This window comes from Barbatula barbatula (genome assembly GCF_947034865.1).
Source record: "Barbatula barbatula genome assembly, chromosome: 11".
NCBI lineage: Eukaryota > Metazoa > Chordata > Actinopteri > Cypriniformes > Nemacheilidae > Barbatula > Barbatula barbatula.
The window spans coordinates 14,018,167-14,036,412 of record NC_136774.1 but is presented as its reverse complement, the minus strand read 5'-3'; the positions used below and the strand labels follow the sequence as shown (position 1 = coordinate 14,036,412).

The 18,246-nt window shown below is 46.6% G+C and overlaps 1 protein-coding gene across 1 annotated transcript in view; it reads left to right on the top strand.

Moving 5' to 3' along the window:
- grid2 (glutamate receptor, ionotropic, delta 2) overlaps nt 1–18,246 on the top strand; it is a gene marked incomplete at its 5' end in the record, with an annotated part of 127,323 nt that overhangs the window by 90,928 nt on the left and 18,149 nt on the right. The window lies entirely within an intron of this gene.

Below are 18,246 nucleotides of genomic sequence, written 5' to 3'. Positions count from 1 at the left end.
AGATTTTTTATGAAATGATTTATGTCTTTCCCATCCAGTCGCCAACGGTTGCGTCTGCTGATGTCGCCGAAAGTCGCCAGCTCTCCATTGAAATGAATGGGATCATGCCGCTTTGTTGCTTGTAATGTGAACGAGTCTTCATACATACGCCATAGAGGCCAAAGCTGATGCCCAACTTATAGACATCTCCTCTCTTTATTAAAATATGCATTAAACATGGTATACACGACACATGTGCAAAGTATATCAAGACAAAACCTGAAGAATAACTACAAAATATTACCATAAAAGAGGATCAACAAAAATTAATAACAGAGACAATTTCAGTAAATCTATTGTTGTGGATGTATGTACAGTATATGTGACGCATTCTGTGAAAACCCAGCTCAAGTCATTTTTTTGTGATTTAATGTTGTCGCATAAAGCCCTGGTTTCACAGACAAAGGCTTAAGACTAGTCCCGGATTAAAATGAATTTTGAGCTCTGCTCTCTGAAAAAAACTTGCCCTGACATATCTTAAAATATGTCAGTGCCATAGTTTTGTTTCAAGATGCACACCAGTAATGTTTTGTTCTACGGCATTTTAATAAAAGCAACTTAAATAGCCTAAAATTATCTAAGGCATAGTCCTGGTTTAGGCTAATCCTTGTATATGAAACTGGGGCAAAATCATATAATGCAAAGAAAATTCTGTGAAAATATGCCCATGATATCTATTGACTGAGTAAGTTCATGTCAAATATTGAAATCACCATAAAGTGAATGGTTGAAAACCTGAGATCAAACTTTGATAGATTTTGAGACTTCAGCCTGGTTTTCACAAACTGGGTCACAAATAACAATAAACACCATATTACCTGATTTTCTAAGGTTTGCTTTTCAGCCAAATAATGTTGTCCAAAAAATACCTTATAGGTCTAGTATGTTGCCCATTTTATACCAAACACTGTATATTTTAATGTTTTGATATAACCTGAGGTGGGAGTAAAAGCAAACATTGTTCAAATATGTCCCATTGTACATCACGTTTGGCCACGTACAGTACATGTGCAGACATATAATAGAGAGAGAAATAGAGAGGTGAAGTGTAGTAAATATGTGAGTATAATTGAAACTGTACACCATAGGTCAGATAGAAATAAAGGAGGAGGAGGATGAGAATGGCAGCAGTGCTTTAACAGGAATTAGCCCAGACTTATCTTCCATCTCCTGATTGATTTAGCCGAGCAGTGTTGCTAGGCATCTGACAGAATGGTGTTATAGCTTCAAGTGGAGGGGTGGACTAGAGAGAGACAGAGAAGGAACGAAGAAAGAGAGATGTGTTGAACAAGGAGAGGTGACGCTATTGTGAAACTGTAGTTATAGAAACATTCTGTCCTTATTTACCCACCTCCTTACTCATGTCTTCTTTTTTTTGTGACGTGTGGAAAATAGCGCCATATGTGCAAGTGTCTCAAGTATATGTACAATGTGACTTTTAGGCAGTGTTACCCACATACAAGAGTTTGGTTGAGCAAAGATAACTCAAAATGAGAGTGTGATGAGTGCATTGATTTAGTAGGAATAGATATTAGGTTTGGGTTAACATTATTTGCCTGAACGTGAGCATGGGAATTGAGCTCATGCTGTTGTAGCTGCTCGGCAGGACATCTGTCTGCATGGTGAAGATCTTTCACAAAACTCCTCTCTTCATAATTCAGTCTCTGTTTCCCTGTGCGTCTGTCATTCTCTAAGAAAAACACGATTCCGGGTTCTTCAGCGATGCCGACATGCAAACTTGCTAAACGGTGCATCTGTTAGCAACAAAACAGACTCTAACCCAGATCGGTTGAAGAACCTCATGGGCATACAGTGGTGATGTCACTCAGTCAAGAGTTTTCCCTTCTTTGGCATCTCCTTACAGATTCCATATGGAAGCTTGATGTGATGACAGATGCATGTCACACACGGATGCTTCTAAAGTTGGTTGATGGATTCACAATATTGTCAAATGTAACTGTAGTTTTTGCTCGGGCGCAACAAAACTCAACAACCCATGGTGTTTGGTAGCGATTTAGTGTAGTGTAAAAGACGTCAAATGAAGCAGGGCTGGGTTTTCCACGGCTGTGTATGTATTTAAATGATTGAATGAATAGTTGTGGATGTTGACATTTTTTACATTCTGTTAATGAAGAGCAATGATAAAACTTGCCAGACACTACTTCTCATTTAGTCCTCATTTAAGAGAATGGCAAAAATACATTTCCCATCCTTTTTGGAGTTTCTGGCAACACAAGAATAAAAAAGATTGATCACACACCTAATGTGAACATCTCATTCTCTTCATTTTGTTGCACTCGAGCTAAAAACCTTGTGATCGGGATGTGAGCAAGAGAGACATTTCCACGTTTCCATTGTGCCAGAATCACTTGAACACTCATCACATTCTAATTACAAACCAGTAAGTAGCAACTTCCCCTGAGAATTGAAGGCAGCATTAAATCTTAGCTCTTTTAAACCTGATGTAACAGCACTGAGAAATATGATAACATTAAATGTTGCAAAGGCTGAAATTCTCTTTAAAACTACAGAACATGGCTTAGATGAGTAAGATCTCAAACTAGCGTAATTTTTCTACATGCAGATAAACTTTCTCAATCAAATCCTTGACGTTCCTCTCTGCTGACTCCTAATGACAGATATTACAAATATGGAATATTATTAGGGAACTGGAGAGCCCACACGCATCAGATAGAGCAAGAGGGAAATATAGGCAGACGCTGCTAATGCAGAAGGCATAAATTTGCAGGAAGAAGCATCAATGTGAGAAAAAGCAAAAGACAAACGGCCTCTAAAGGATGAGTTTAATCTGGAGCTCAACAACCCTCCAGTCTGCCAGCAGGATGACGCGAATTGGATCATTAAATTTAACTTCTATATTCCTGCAGAAAAAAGAAATGGAGAATTTGTTCGCTTCGATTTTTTGGTAAATTTATTTAAGGAGGTGGCGACTGTATCCAAGATTCAGTGGCTACATGCGTTTTACAGTGTGCGTGGTATAGGAGGTGAATGCGAGTATTTTCTCTAGGTGATCTCCAGCGATGCCCGCTCATTCTTATTCTGTTTGTCCACACTCCCCTCCGCCACATCTTTATCTTTGTCTGCGGGAGACAAAATGGCCCACCGCCAAGCTTTAATGGACTTTTGGAAAGCAAGGAAAATAATACATCACAGGTCAGTAAGAAGACGTTGAAAAGGGGTGGTGGTCCTAATTATTTTCCCTCGCCAGCACATAGCTCCGAAATGGCCTTGGCTGATCTAATGCGAGAGTGAAACGCTACCCGGGCACTACCCAGACTCCCATGCACATATGCACAAACCATTTACAAAGAAAACAGAAGACTGTCTGTGTGTGTGACAACTGTTATGTTGGCTTTAGTTAACTGTTTGCCGTTTAGAGTAAAATCTTGTATGAAAAAGTTTTTTTGTGTCCAAAACGTTAAGAGCTGTATATGGAGGAGGTGTTTTAAGGTATTAAAGACCCATTCCCAATCGGAAACTGTTCCAAAAGGTATTTTAGCTTGTTTTTTGCCAAGTTCCAAGGCAGAAATACATTTAGCCCTTCATGAAAAAAACAATCCCAGAATGCATTGCAAAGTAACTTTTATCCCAAACATTTAATAACCCGGCACACTCCACGGTGTGCAAAGACAACGAGATCCTGTCGATATGCCTTATTCAACATTCGAAATGTAAGACCCTATCTCACTGAGCATGCAGCGCAACTCCTTGTCCAGGCCCTGGTAATCTCAAGGTTGGACTACTACAATGCTCCTCTTGCTGGTCTTCCTGCAAAGATTTTCAAACCACTTCAGCTGGTTCAAAACGCAGCAGCACGCCTCATCTTCCAACAGCCCAAAGGGGCTCATGTGACACCCCTTTTCATCTCTCTCCACTGGCTACCGGTTGAAGCCCGTATCAGATTCAAGTCACTGATGCTTGACTACAGGATCTGGATCTGCACCGGCATACTTTCACACCCTCCTACACCCCATCAAGAACCCTGCGTTCTGCAAATGAGCAGCGCCTTGTAATCCCTTCTCATAAGGGCATTAAATCTCTTTCCCGCTCATTCTCCTTCACAACTCCTTCCTGGTGGAACATTCTTCCTAACGCGGTCCGGTCAACCACATATCTCACAGCCTTCAAAAAACGACTTAAAACCCACCTCTTCTGTGAATACTTGACATACAGATGAAAAAAAAACGTCCCGGTTACGTATGTAACCTCTGTTCCCTGATGGAGGGAACAAGACGTTGTGTCGAAGCCGACAGATGGGGTTCGCCCTTGAGAACCAATCGTCTCTGACTATTTTGAAAAGGCCAATGAAATTGGCGAATGAAATTTGCATGCCGGGCTCCGCCCCCGGATATCCGGGTATAAAAGGGGAGCCGGCGTGCTCATTCATTCACCTTTTGTGCTGAGGAGCCTGAGAGCATCTCGTGACTGCTGCAGCGGACGGCTATTGTCGTGGCAAGAAGGACACAACGTCTTGTTCCCTCCATCAGGGAACAGAGGTTACATACGTAACCGGGACGTTCCCTTTCTGTCGGTCTCTCGACGTTGTGTCGAAGCCGACAGATGGGGTTCCTATGGAAAACGCCACGGCACTAGCCGCGTCACAATCTCTAGCGAAGCGACGTTGACCGGCCTGGGCGAGCCACACGTGAGCGCTATCGCGAAATTTGTAACCTTCCAGTGGGCAGGCAGGGGCTCCCAGAGCTTTTGGCAAAGATGAGTAGCCCCTGCCCTCTGCCAACTCAGACGGCCCCATTGGCGAGGGCCATCCAGTCGTAGGGCTACTGGGTAAGCGCTGTTCCTTCAATGAGGACGTGCGCTACGGAGACCACTTCCCACCCTAGGGGGGAATACAGTGGAGACACCAACATGGTCTCACCAAAATAGGGGAGAACTCATGGGAGGTATGTGCGGAATGCCGCAAGGTGGATGTCCACCTGGGGAGGTCATGGGTTGCCACGCGGGGAACCATCTCATGACGACATCTCAGACGGAACCACCCTAGTGGGGGGTTACTACGTGTGGGGCACTAGGTCCGGTTAGAGCTATATGTAATAACTCAGCTTGATACCCGGCCATAGGCGGCAGGGCTGCTCCGCCGAGCCCGCCGCCCTGAGTGCTATTGATGGATGGACGGACTGCCTATTCTTCACCCTTGGGGAAAGAAGGGAGGCAGCCCATAGCGCACTGGTCCACCTCAGAAGGGGAATGGCGCTATGCGCAGGCGTATGCCCCACGACTGCTGGTCTCACCTGCTGGCAAGACTCGAGCTGCCGACTCCCCACGGAGGTTGTAAGCCTCTGCGAGGTATAGCGTAGCCCAACCCGCAGCTCTACAGATGTCTGCCAGAGAGGCGCACTAAGCCGATGCCCACGAGGAGGTCACACCCCGAGCGGAGTGTACCGTCACTCAAATGGGCACGGGCTAGGATCGGCACGCCGTAGTGACGGCGTGTGCGACCCAGCGCTACAACTCTCCTCGGATACAGCACTCCCGTTGCTGACCTCCATAACAGACAAGAGCTGCTCAGGGCCTTGAAGCCCTCAGTGTGGTTCGAGTAGAGGCGCAATGCGCTTACTGGACACCCCACGTACAGGTTGGGTCTTTCTCCCGGTGTGGGAGCGCCTGCAAGTTCACCACCTAGTCCCAAAGGGGGGCGGCGGAACTTTGGGCACGTAAGTCGGCCGGGGTCTCAGGATCACGTGAGAGTCACCGGGCCTGAAATTTGGCAATCGGTGGACACGGAATGCTTGCAGGTGCCTCACCCTCTGGATGGACTCGAGCCCCAGCAGGAGAGCCAATCCCCCTCGCAGAACGAGGAAGGGGCTCTCGGCAGGGCCCGAAAAAAGGGGACCCAAAGGTCCACCTTAAGGTCCCAAGAGGGTACGGGGCGCGGACGAGGCCTTAGCCCCTCGCGCCCTAGAGGAACCTAATAATCAGGTCATGCCGCCCCAGAGGCTCACCAGCAACTGGTACGTGATAACCGCGACAGCGGGTACCCACGTTCCAATGTGGAAGGGGAGATTACTCCCCAGCCTCTCCTGCAATAGGACAGCACGTTCCTGAGCGAGCAATTCCGCGGGTCTTCTCCTCGAGAAGAGCACCAGGACGAGAAGGGGCGCCACTTAAAGGCATCCAGCCTTGTGGGCATGGCCCTTGCCTGAGTGACAGTCTCCACCACTGAGGGGGGTAGGTCATCCAGGAACTCCTCGTCCCATCCAGGAGCCAGACCCAGAGGTCCGGCTCGAACGCCACAACGTGTCCATCCCCTGCGAGTAGGCCCTTCGCCAGGGGATTTGGCCAGGGGGAGTTGTCGTCAGGAGTATTAGCTCCGAGGACCAAGTGTAGTTGGGCCCGTAAGGCGCAACTAGCAGCACTTGATACTCCCTTCCCAGACCTTGCACAGGACCTGCGCAATGAAGCTCACTGGGGGGAAGCGTAGTTCCGCTTGTCCCGCGGCCAGCTGCGCGCTAGGGCCTCCGTGTCGAGGGGGGAGCCTCGACCAGGGAGTGCCCAGCGGCACTGGGGGGTGTTCAGGGAGGCAACAGGTCCACCTGTGCCCGCCCAAACCACACCCAAGCCGGCCGCAGTGGTGGAGTCGTCACTTCGCACGAGGTGTCAACTGACGAGAGAGCGCTTGGCTGTCTGGTTCAGGACACCCGGTGGCGTGTGACCTGCAGGGGCCTTGCCACCTGCTGTCTCCACCAGGGGTGGAGTCGTCACTTCCCACGAGGCGTCAACTGACGAGAGAGCGCTTGGCTGTCTGGTTCAGGACATCCGGTGGTCATGTGACCTGCAGGGGCTTTGCCACCTGCTGTCTCCACTGGAGGCTGCGCGCTAGGGCCTCCGTGTCGAGGGGGTCCTCGTCCAAGGAATGCCCAGCGGTACTGGGTGGTGTTCAGGGAGGCGACAGGTCCCCCTGTGCCCGCCCAAACCACACCCAGGCCAGCCCGCAGGGGTGGAGTCATCACTTCCCACGGGGTGTCAACTGACGAGAGAGCGCTTGGCTGTCTGGTTCAGGACGCCCGGTGGGCATGTGACCTGCAGGGGCTTTGCCACCTGCTGTCTCCACGGGAGGAGGCGTTTTGGGCGAGTTGCGATGACTGCAGCGAGCGAGTGCCACCCTGAGGTTTAGTACGCTACGCCGGTCGTGCTGTCCGGGCCAGTATGCTGGCTCTGCACGAGAGGCCGGAGCCTCATCAGTGCAAGCAGGACAGCTAGCAACTTGAAGGCAGTGATCTGCCAACGCAGGCGGGGGCCCGTCCAGCGACCCGACACTGCGCGCCCATTGCACACCGCACCCGCACCCCGTAGGGAGGCGTCTGTCGTTCCACGACCGGCCTCAAGACCTGCTCGGGGTTAGGATGCGACGGCATCAGGTGTAATGACGATACGCCTACTGCCGGTGCGCCACGCTCTCCAGGGAACTCATCTCTGTAGTCAGTGCTGTCGCGGTCCCATGTGCGTCAACCCGAGGGGGACAGGCCACCCCCGAGGACACCATGCCCAGGAGCCTCTGAAACTGATTTCAGGGGACCGCTGGCTGCTGCCTGAAAGTTCAAGCAGCTCAGCACTGACTGTGCGTGCTCGTGAGCGAGCACGCCGTCATGGAGACAGTGTTGAGTTCTCTACCAGGAAAAGGGGGAGCTCCGCGCCAGGGAGAGCTGCTCTCTTTTTCCCGGCTGACCCGTTTACTGACATGCCAGCCCCTCGACAGTGCCGAGGGAACTGTACATGAGAGTATGCGGTCAGTTGTCATGAACCACTCCTGGCGTCTGACAGACACCAGGACGCGCTTCTGCGCCTCCCGAACGGCACCCTTGCAAGGTGCTGCTCAAGGTATGCAGCGACCCCTGGTTTTGGGGATGATGAAGTGCGGCTGTCGAAGCCACTGGACATCTCGGCCGAGGGGACGGTTCGATCGCCTTCGCCAGAGGGGTGGCAGCCCCGGCCTGGAGCACAGGAACATCCCTGCCTCTGCTGAGGTAAGAGGATGCCTGAAGTCCGGCGGAGGTCTGGCGAGCTGGATCGAATGCCGAGACGGACCACACTCCCAGCCACCGTGATGGTTTGAAATACTAATCAAGCACCCAGAGACCTCACAGGCGGGGCTGCGATCTACTTCATCAACCCGCGGGGGTTGGTTCAATGACTAGCAGTGCTGTTCTCCCCGGGGGGAACGGCTCCGCTAAATCACCTGCCAGGCGATGGCGCAGCTCGACGCACCGTCGAAGCGAGAGTGCTGAGGGCTGCTTTATACTCGTCATTGCGTGCCGCCACGACGCAACGTCGAGTTGCCGAACACCATCTTTCAGAGGGTGAGAGCGGCTGCAAGTGGGACCCAGAGAGAGACCTCTCCTTGTGAGAAGGCGGGCACTAGGCCCCCGAAGGGGCCCAGAAGGTGTTTGGGACGCGGCAGGGACCGCCCCAGTCCGACCATCCAGCAACCCAGGCTGGGTCGGGCCCGATGGTTCAATCTCTCTAGGTGGTCCTTCTCTTGACGTCCTCCTCCGGGGGGCCACCTGCGGGGGCACCAGAACCGGAGTCGACGCTGGAGAAGGCCAGGGCTGCTGGGGGCAGACCACGTGCGAGACCTCGACGGCCGAAAGGCGGCCGGGTCACAGCAGGCCGGTCTGTTTCTACACTGTCAAAAGGCTGCTGGAGCAGTCCTTGACAGCGCCACCAATCAGCCGACCTTGCGAGAGGGGAGTCGGGAAAGTGGCCTTTCTCAACATCGCCCCCCTGCGCAAGATTGGGTCCGAGGCATCTTTCCGGGCCACTGATGTGGACATCATCCGACCCAGCCTGCGCTGCCACCGCGGTCCCCGGAGGGCCAGTCGGCGGCGGCACTACTTGGGTCGGTCTTACCCCGTGGGGCTCTCTTTAGCGCCCTGGCCTGCAGGAAGGCCATGCGTAAGAGTGGAGGCAGCTTGGTCCACGGCACTGCCAGCCTCAACACCAGAGATGTTGAGACCTTACATGCCCTGGACGGTGAGTCTAGGTCAAGCCCCCCAGGTGGCCGCCGTCTGCGGATACCCGCGACTGCATGCTCCACCCAGGGTGCATTGACATAGTCCCTAGCTGCCTCCCCGCCCCGAGGGAAGAGAGGGCGATAGAGTCAGCTAGACGGAAGCGCGCCGAAAGGGACGCTCCAGGTCTTACTGAACTCCTTATGCAGCTCGGTAAAACTTGGCACTTGAGCCGGGCCCAATGTGCGAGTACCCAGCCGCGAGCACCAGGGCTGCACCGCAACCCGACGCTCACGGCGGTCCGAGCGAGCATGGCTGACATCTTGACGTCTGCTCTCACCTGTGCTCGACCTTCCGAGGGAGGGAGCTTCAGGGAATCGCCAGAGTCTGATGCCAGCAGGTCGCGCTCCGATGTTGCAAGAGACACCTCATCTCCACGGCTCGTGTCCGAGCGCGTGGCTGAGGAATAAGATGGCCTAGGACCATCCTTGGGGACCTGCTAAACAAGCGAGACGGGGCGCGAGCGGTCCGCGAGCCGACCGGCTGACGGATTAACGCTCACGATAATCCCCACATCACCCTCGCTGCTCGCCGCCGCTGACGGCAGGGCCGTAGCCGCTGCGGTCACAGAACGGGAAGCAAACGAGGTGGTGGCTTGCTCTTGACAGAACGTAGCCAACGTGACGCAACGTCTGAATAGCCGTCCGCCCGCAGTGACGCAACGTCTGACTAGCCATCCGCGCGCAGTGACGCAACGTCTGAATAGCCATCCGCGCGCCGTGCGGGCAGGACGAATCCACGAGGCTGCCACAGTGATCGGACCCCCGAACACTTGCGGCAACCACCGTGTCCGTCCCCGTCCTCGATGAGTGTACTGCACCCAAGAGATCAGCGGGCAATGCCACGCTGAGGAAATTGCTCTTTTAGAAAAATACCTCAGGAACTGCCAGGACGCCCAGGGGAATCTCCGCTGCACCGCGTCGTAGAAATCGGCAATTCGAAGAATGTCATCAGATGCGAAGGCTCCGAAGAACAAAAGGTGAATGAATGAGCACGCCGGCTCCCCTTTTATACCCGGATATCCGGGGGCGGAGCCCGGCATGCAAATTTCATTCGCCAATTTCATTGGCCTTTTCAAAATAGTCAGAGACGATTGGTTCTCAAGGGCGAACCCCATCTGTCGGCTTCGACACAACGTCGAGAGACCGACAGAAAGGGAACTTCTCTCAACAGGTAGTGGTCTAGCTTGTATAACATATCGCTTTATTGCTCCCTGAACTCTGTAAGTCGCTTGGGATAAAAGTATCTGCTAAATGACTAAATGTAAATGTGCGGACACAAAACCGTCACTATAGTGCAACATGCATTAGCATGTTTGTGGCCTCATCACGAGGTACATGAACTCAATGTATTTTAATACAACTGAATACCTGATAAAGTTTAAGTAATTTACATATTTAATGTTTCTGTTGTCAGACATAAAATCATTATTACAGACAAATTTTTACGTTCATATGTCCAGTCAGTAACAATGTGCTTGTAAACGCTGTTTTATAATCATTCATACAATCACTTACAAGTAACTTTAAGCTGTTGTTTGAATGAGTGACGTCATGCGCATCATAGCTCATTACCATAAAGTTGACCTGATTTCGGTTGCTACTCCATACCGGCTTATATTGAAAATGAATGACTTCCAGCCACTTTGACGCTCTCGGTGTGAACGCACAGTGAGGCTCCTTGGTGTTTCGATTCAGATCCGTGGGCGTGGCTTGTTGGTTTTGAATAAATCCTTGGTGTTTCAAGTCTTACGAAACCTTTACCCTAACCCACACCCTAACCTAACTCTAACCATATAAACTACCTATGATTGTTAAACTTGACAAAAATCACAGTTGCGTTTATGACGTTAGACTCACCAAGAAACACCAAGGCTTTAGTGAGAGCCTTGAGGCTGATGCCCCAAGTGAATGCAGGGTTATGAGATTACATTATAGTTTGGGTGCTACCTTTCAAGGCAGCTGCCATATGCAGTAGCCAAACTTTCGGCACAGAGCTCCTATTGCCGCCTTCTGTAATTTTAAGTGCCCGTCAGATGCATGTTTTCCCCAATCCAATATCCATGACTCCACATACCCACACAACGCACTCCATGATATTTTCAAATTCAGAGTTGTTTAATTTAGTTTTTATGAGATCACATAAGGTCGGATGCCTCAAACAGAAGAAGTCCCTGCAGTGGCCTGAAGTTTTTTTTCTGAAGTTGTTCTGTCATTCAGGAGAGGACATGCTTTCTGGAGCTGCGTATCTTTGTCATCTCAGTGTGAATAAAAAGCATAAAATGTCAACATCACAGACGCTCGTGATTTACAGGACAAGGGCTTCATGAAGTGTGTACTGCGTGTTCTCCCAGCTTGCAGCTGTGAAGAGGACTGGGGAGGACGCGGCACGCGTGACTGCTTGCATGAATGATGCAGGCGGCTCTGATTATACAGTGGGGTGTGTGGGCACGTATGAAAGACCGCTGTGAATGTCAGGATGTCTGTGTCCTGGGGTATTTGGCAGCTTTTTCTCTTGGTCTTTACTGGAATTTGAGGAAGCCTGTATTTTGCTGCTCCATAGAAGGGATGCGTCTGCTGACCCATGCTGTCATCACAGATGGACTCAGTTGAAGTGAGAGAGAAGGGAGGAATGGACGGATTTTCAGGGCAAAAGAAAAATATTTGACATTGTGGACGAAAGTAACTTATGATGTGCATGCTGATGAGAATTGCTTTTGGAGTATGTTGTAAGTTTGTAGTTTTATGTGGGTATGGGGACGTGAAGGGGTTTGCAAAAATTGTGCCTTGTCGCGCATCCGAAAGTTAAAAACTGTACATCCGTTAGTCCAGAAATCCAATTTTTTGATATTCCCATTTGATAGTGACCTGGCTATTTTCACACCCACAAAATGGACCTTAAGCAATTCCTTTCTGTGAAATATGCAGTCAGGGAGCCCTTATGTGCACTTGATTCCCTTCTGTCTCATCGTTTGGCTGTTCCATCTATTAAATATAAGTTTCAACAGATACTATACACTCAAAATAATGTTGGGTTATTTTCAACCCAGTGTTGGGTCAAAAATGGACAAACCCATTGTTGGGTTTCAAACCGAAATGCTGGGATGTCTTAACCCATTGTTGGGTCAAATATAAACCATTGCTGGGTAAATTTAACCCAACTGTTTGGTTTTTAAAATGTTTTACCCAATGTTGGGTTGAAATAACCCAACATTCTTTAGTGTGTATGGACCTCTTTAGCCTGAATAGATAAATAATAGGGATGTAACACTATCACAATATTTCATGGTAAACAGTTTCATGGTATTGAAATAGCAAAATAGTCTCAGTATTATCATGATCACGCAATAAATATGGTACCGCAGACGTTACACCAAGGTATTGTCGTACCGTGAGATTTTGTTACCGTTACCGTTCTCTTCAGGCTAAAGCTACGGTGCTGTGGAAGGGACATCGGCGAAAATCAGAAGACACGAGAAACGAGAAACTTTTTGCGTGCCCACAAGTTTCTGTGAATGTGGCCTTTAGATGGCACAAGTTTAAATTAAATCTAGATCCTGTGCAAGAGTAAAATTAAAAATCAATAGGCACGTGTCTATATGAAGTTTGGAGGGGATATTTTAAAACGTAACTTCGCAAAGGAAAAATTCATTACATAGCTTAATACTACTGCATAGGCTATTAAAAAAAGTTATTGTATTAGCACATATTGTACTATTGCTCTTTGCATGACATATCGATTTATTTCTCCTCGAACTCTTTGTAAGTCGGTTTGGATAAAAGCATCTGCTAAATGACTAAATGTAAATGTAGGTATGGGAAGAATCCCGGTTGCCTTGTTCATGTCTGTATAATAGAAAATCATGGCATTCATTGAAAATCAGGAATCGTGTAAGCTTGTACAGTGTTTGTCCATTGTCCTACAGACCGGCAGGCAGTGCTTGAAGAATGCGCTGCACGGTTGAACCGCCAGCGCGCATTAAATGATGAGCTTGCCTTAAGATGTACAATGAAGCTTTTTTTTCAATAATCCAGGCCATTTCCGTAAAGTTTGAATTATATAAACTTTTGAAACAAATCAAATCGTTTTTAATTTAAATATTTAGACTTAAAGCGTGCGCACCAATGAAAAAAAGCGTTTTTGCCAATGTCCCTTCCACGGCTCCGTATAAAGGTGCCAAAATATTGGCATGTGTATTACTATGGCAAAGCAATAAAGTAATATGGGTATCCCAAAAGTAAAGTAATATTACTATGGCAGAATATAATTTATTTCTCTTCAGGCTAAAGAAACAAATTATATTTTGGCAAAGTACACCTGGGATTTAAAATAAGCAAATGTTCACAAAAACTATCCTCCAAAACCAAACGACAGCTAATCTAATGTTAAATATTTTTTATAATGAAAAAAGATATGGTGCGTTAAAGAATTTGTATTTCTTCGACTCTACATTCTGTGAAGCTAAACTTGCTTTATCTTTGGCCCAAAGGATACGTGCAGACCCTCGGCACTTTTCTTTTGAAGGCTGCGTCTAACTCGTGTTTGAGTTAATGATCAAAAGAACAGCACGGCACAATCTCAAATTCACTGTTAAATTAACCATCACCATATATTTCAGTTTTGTGTTTGCAAACAGAGCTCTTTCAGAATCCCAGATTGTAACATGTAAATAGACGGATTGTCATGACAGTGATGTGTTTTTGGATGTGGGTGGGTGACAAAGCATTGTTACCTGTCAAAGAGTGAGCACTCGTACCAGCCCGGGCTAAATATGAGCCTTTATACATCATTCTTTGATCAAGGAGAGCAATTTTCTGTGACATTGAATGCCTTTTAGAATTCTTTTAGGGAAAAAAACATAGCATGAGAATTATACGCCAATTGTCAGGGCCATAATTTGTCTGTTTTAGCAATTTTTGGCACGTCGCATTCTTGTTCGAAGGTTCTATGACTTCCCGCTGAGCAGGCTGCTGTTTTCGTGTTGAAGCGTCATGGTTAATTGCCAAGCATATGAATCTGAAATGTTACATCGACGTGCATTTAGTCTGAAAAAGGAATTATGGGAGTTTTTCTTTTGCTACTTATTACATGTACAGAATGAGCGGTTGGTGTTTTTCTATTCGTCTATCTTTTAGGGATTCTACAGGTTACAAAGTTGTGTGTTTCACTTAGCAAGATCTACTGCACTGGAAATTGCATTCGAAGCAGAGTTTATATTGACCCATTATTTGCCACATTGGAACAGTCTGTAAGGATTCAAAGAGCATATTTGTAATATTTCAAAACAACAGATTGAAAAAGAGGAGTAAAAAAACGAAAGATTTATACCATAACCCATTAGCAACACTATTTCTGTTCTAGCTCAGTGAGCTGTCCTGGACTGTTTCTCCAACATCTGTCCCTAATTATTCCTCTCTTCCTTATAAATCCTGTCTTTGGGAAGAGGTACGTCCTTTTGCATATGGTCTGTGATAGACTATTAATTGCTTTTCCTTCATTTTCTGCAGGATGTAAAGTACTAATGACAGCTCAAAGCCAATTAGAGAGCGGAGGAAGCACGGGAGAGGAAGTTGTCACATTGGTGTCGCTGTGTTGTCTCCATCGAGCGCACATTCGAGCACAAGCCACCTGGGTTTGCAGTTTCGCCGTACCCTGCGTGAGACTCTGTGAAGACCATTACTCAGCTGTCCCTCCCTGAAATAGCTAATTAATGAAGCTCCTCGCTGCTCTCTCTATATGGAATGAACAGCACAGACGTTCTCCGATGGAAGAACGTGATTTTGCCAAAAGCCTCTGATGAAGTAGTCATGCAGATTTGAAAGGACATTTATATTGGTTATAGACTGTTTCATCGGATGCCTGGCCCGAAGTTCATTTCTGGTCTGTGTTAATTTATCGGTCTGGCTAGTGGCTAGTAATATAACAATACATTTTATACATTATACATTCAAATAAAACCACTCAAGAGTTAGTGATTCTTTGTGGAGGTCTACCAGAAGTTAGTTAGTTTAACTCAAGGACTTCTTTGACCGGATCATCGAGTGGGTGAGCTAAGAGTCAAAAATAAAAATGATGTCATTATTTATCCACACTCCTGTCGCTCAAAGCCTATAAATAACTCTTTCTTCTGTGGAACACAAAAAGAGAAATACATTAAGAGACATGTCTCTGTGGTTTTGTGTCTTTACAATCGAAGTCAATGGGGGACCAATGTTGTTTGTTTACTAACGTTCTTCAAAATATCTTCTTTTGTGCTCTGCAGAAGAAAGTCGCACAGGTTTGAAATGACATGAGGGTGAGTAAATGATGAAGAAATATTCATGTTTAACCCAAGAACCGCAGTGAATTAAAATCTGCACCTTAGTTTAGATAGTAATACACACTATTTGCATTCTTTTCCTGTTCCATTTCTAAAGGAAGAAAGTGCAAAGTATATATCTTTTAGGATGAACTTCTTGACTTTTGCCATTCAGCTCCATGAGTTTGAATGAATAAATTTTTTGGCTTTGATATGAGCAAAATCAGTAGAGACATTACCGTATAAACATTTACAGCTTGCGATTCACTTTGTCTGTAATCACGGGTTAAAAGATAAAATGCAAGAGTTTGAAGGTTTTAAACATAAGTGGATCTAATGAAAAGTTCTGTCGTGGAAACGAGAGAGCCCACTTTGTCACTGGAGACCAATCCCTGAAACATGGTGAAACCGTCCTTAAAGACCCAAAGTCTCGGAGCTGGTGCGACGGCCTGTGGGACCTTGAGCCGAAGCCTTTTGAAGAAGTCTCAGCCGGAAAGCCGAGGACAAAGCTGATTGGCTCTCAGCGATGTCGTCCTGGGAGATGATCACTCAGCAGGAATGTCCTCTTTCATCAGAATGAGGCAGTCCTCTCTCCACGCTTCCTTCGGTACTCTGGAGTATGGTTTTTAACGCGGCTCATGCTACTGACCTTTTAGAGTCTAACCTGATAAAGATCTTTCCCACCAGCCCATCATTAAATGAGATGGGAAAGCAAGTCGTTTTTTAAAGTCATATGAAAACTGTTTTAAGGTTACGAGTTTGCAGATATGCAAGTTACAGTGGCTGCACTTCATCTAAAAAGTGTGTAGATGAAAATTCCAGTACACTTACATTTAAATCCAGTGAGACGGATACAGAAATATCTAACAGACAAGCACATCTGGTTTATAAGATCAAGATGCATGAAATTACAGATACTGCACTTCAACCCTAACAAACATGGGTGGAAACGTAAAACTGTGCAGTATTTTTAGAAGTATTTGATCATGTTTTTGACATTGTTGGATCTTTACAGTATGTATCCTTTTAGCGTGTTTAAGAACAACAGTTAGAGAAATGTACTTCTGTCTGAGGATGAAGTATATTCTCTACAAGCTGTACTTTTAAAATTAAAGATGTGTCCATAAAAGAGCCGTAACAACATTAAAGTGCTCATGATGCACTCTGATAACTTTGAATGAAGTAAAGAAATAACAAGTACATTGTCAAAATTATGCAGCTGTGTCCTTTCGGAAGATATCGATTTAATAAAAGCTGTGATTCATTCTATACACAGAGCTTTCCTTCTCTGCAAATATCAGAGGAATCCTGCTGTTTTTATAGAGCGCTGCCATTTTCCCAAGGCAATGAAAGTACAAGGCCATCAAAGACACTTCCAGCACGCATTCAGTGTTTGTGTTGATCTTTAACTCAGTGTCCTATTTTCAGGAGGAAACAGCAGTATGACACTAATGAAGAGGATTGCTTGATACCTCCTCCAAAATGTGATAGTATTAGCATGACAAAATTAATATCACAGCCGCTTTGATATGCTTGCTGTTTCTCAGTGATGTTCTTTGGGTGGAAAAGTCTCTCTCTCTTTTTGACTTTTCCAGTTTGGGGTGTATTTCCAAACTGTGTGCCATTCACAACACTGTCACATAATGCGGTTGTGGCAGTAGAACCACCCGAAGTTCGTTCCTTCGGTTTTTCAACTCCGTCGAATAAAAATGCCCCCAGTATGAAACTGAACAGAACGTTCTCTACCTTACCTAATTATTTTCTATTTAGTGTCCTTGTTTTGTGCGCAAGATCTTTGTGATTTGTTTTGTGTATTTGTCAAAATACATGCAGTTGGTGATACTGTGTGCGTGTGTTCAGCACAGCTCTGTTGTTCTGTCTTTGGTATCTTGGAAAAATCCGAGCACCGTTTCTCTTTGTTTTGTCATTTCTGTCCTATGGGTAATAATCAGTCGACATGTATTTCAGCAAGATAGTATGCCATGATTTATTCTCATGTTTTCATTTTATTTTATGCATCCGGGCCCTGTGATTCACTGGCCATCTATCATAGCTGTTTTGTGGCCTGAGATGCAACCCTCCCATGACCCTTTACATGATGTTTTGGATAGATGAATGGATTGATGTTATGCATTTGGCAGACATTTTTATAGTGCATTCATACTATATACCTTTTTTTATTAGTGTGTTTTCCATTTGCACTAGTAATGCAATGCTCTACCAAGTGAGCTACAGGAACAGTATTGAAACAGTAATATTGACCCATTTCTAAAGCTATAATTTGACAGTATAGATGATCTGGCCCGAAGTTAACTTCCACTCTGTGTTTGTTGATCGGTCTGACTAGTGTTCATTTTATTAAATAAGCAATTTTTGAATGGGTCGTGTAACTTTGTCACATTAAAGTTTATTCAAGTAACAGTTCTTCTAGTGGTTACCCAAAATAATACTGGCTAGACATACCTTTAACTTGCTAGCTAATGTAAATTACTTGTTATTTGTTTTGCTTGTTTCCAGATATAATCTACAGGGACTCTATTGTTTGCAGATGTATAGTTAAGTTTGGGCCACAAACACGTGCATGCGCAGTAACATTTATGTTGTTGCTTTGAAACTGTCTATAGTTTACAATAAACTGACCACTTGTAAAAAGACTCAGAATAAGGGTGAGTTATCAGTTGGCGCCTGCAGCGCAGATGTCGGTTTTCTTCACATCTGTAAGTGCCAGAATTCGCTGTGAAATAACTGCTCCCCTTATCAAAATAAACCCTTCAGTGTTTACTGTATTCTGTGTCTTCTAAAGCCAGCAGCCACTTACTGACCATTTCAGCACATTCACAGGCTGACCTGTAGTTACACGCT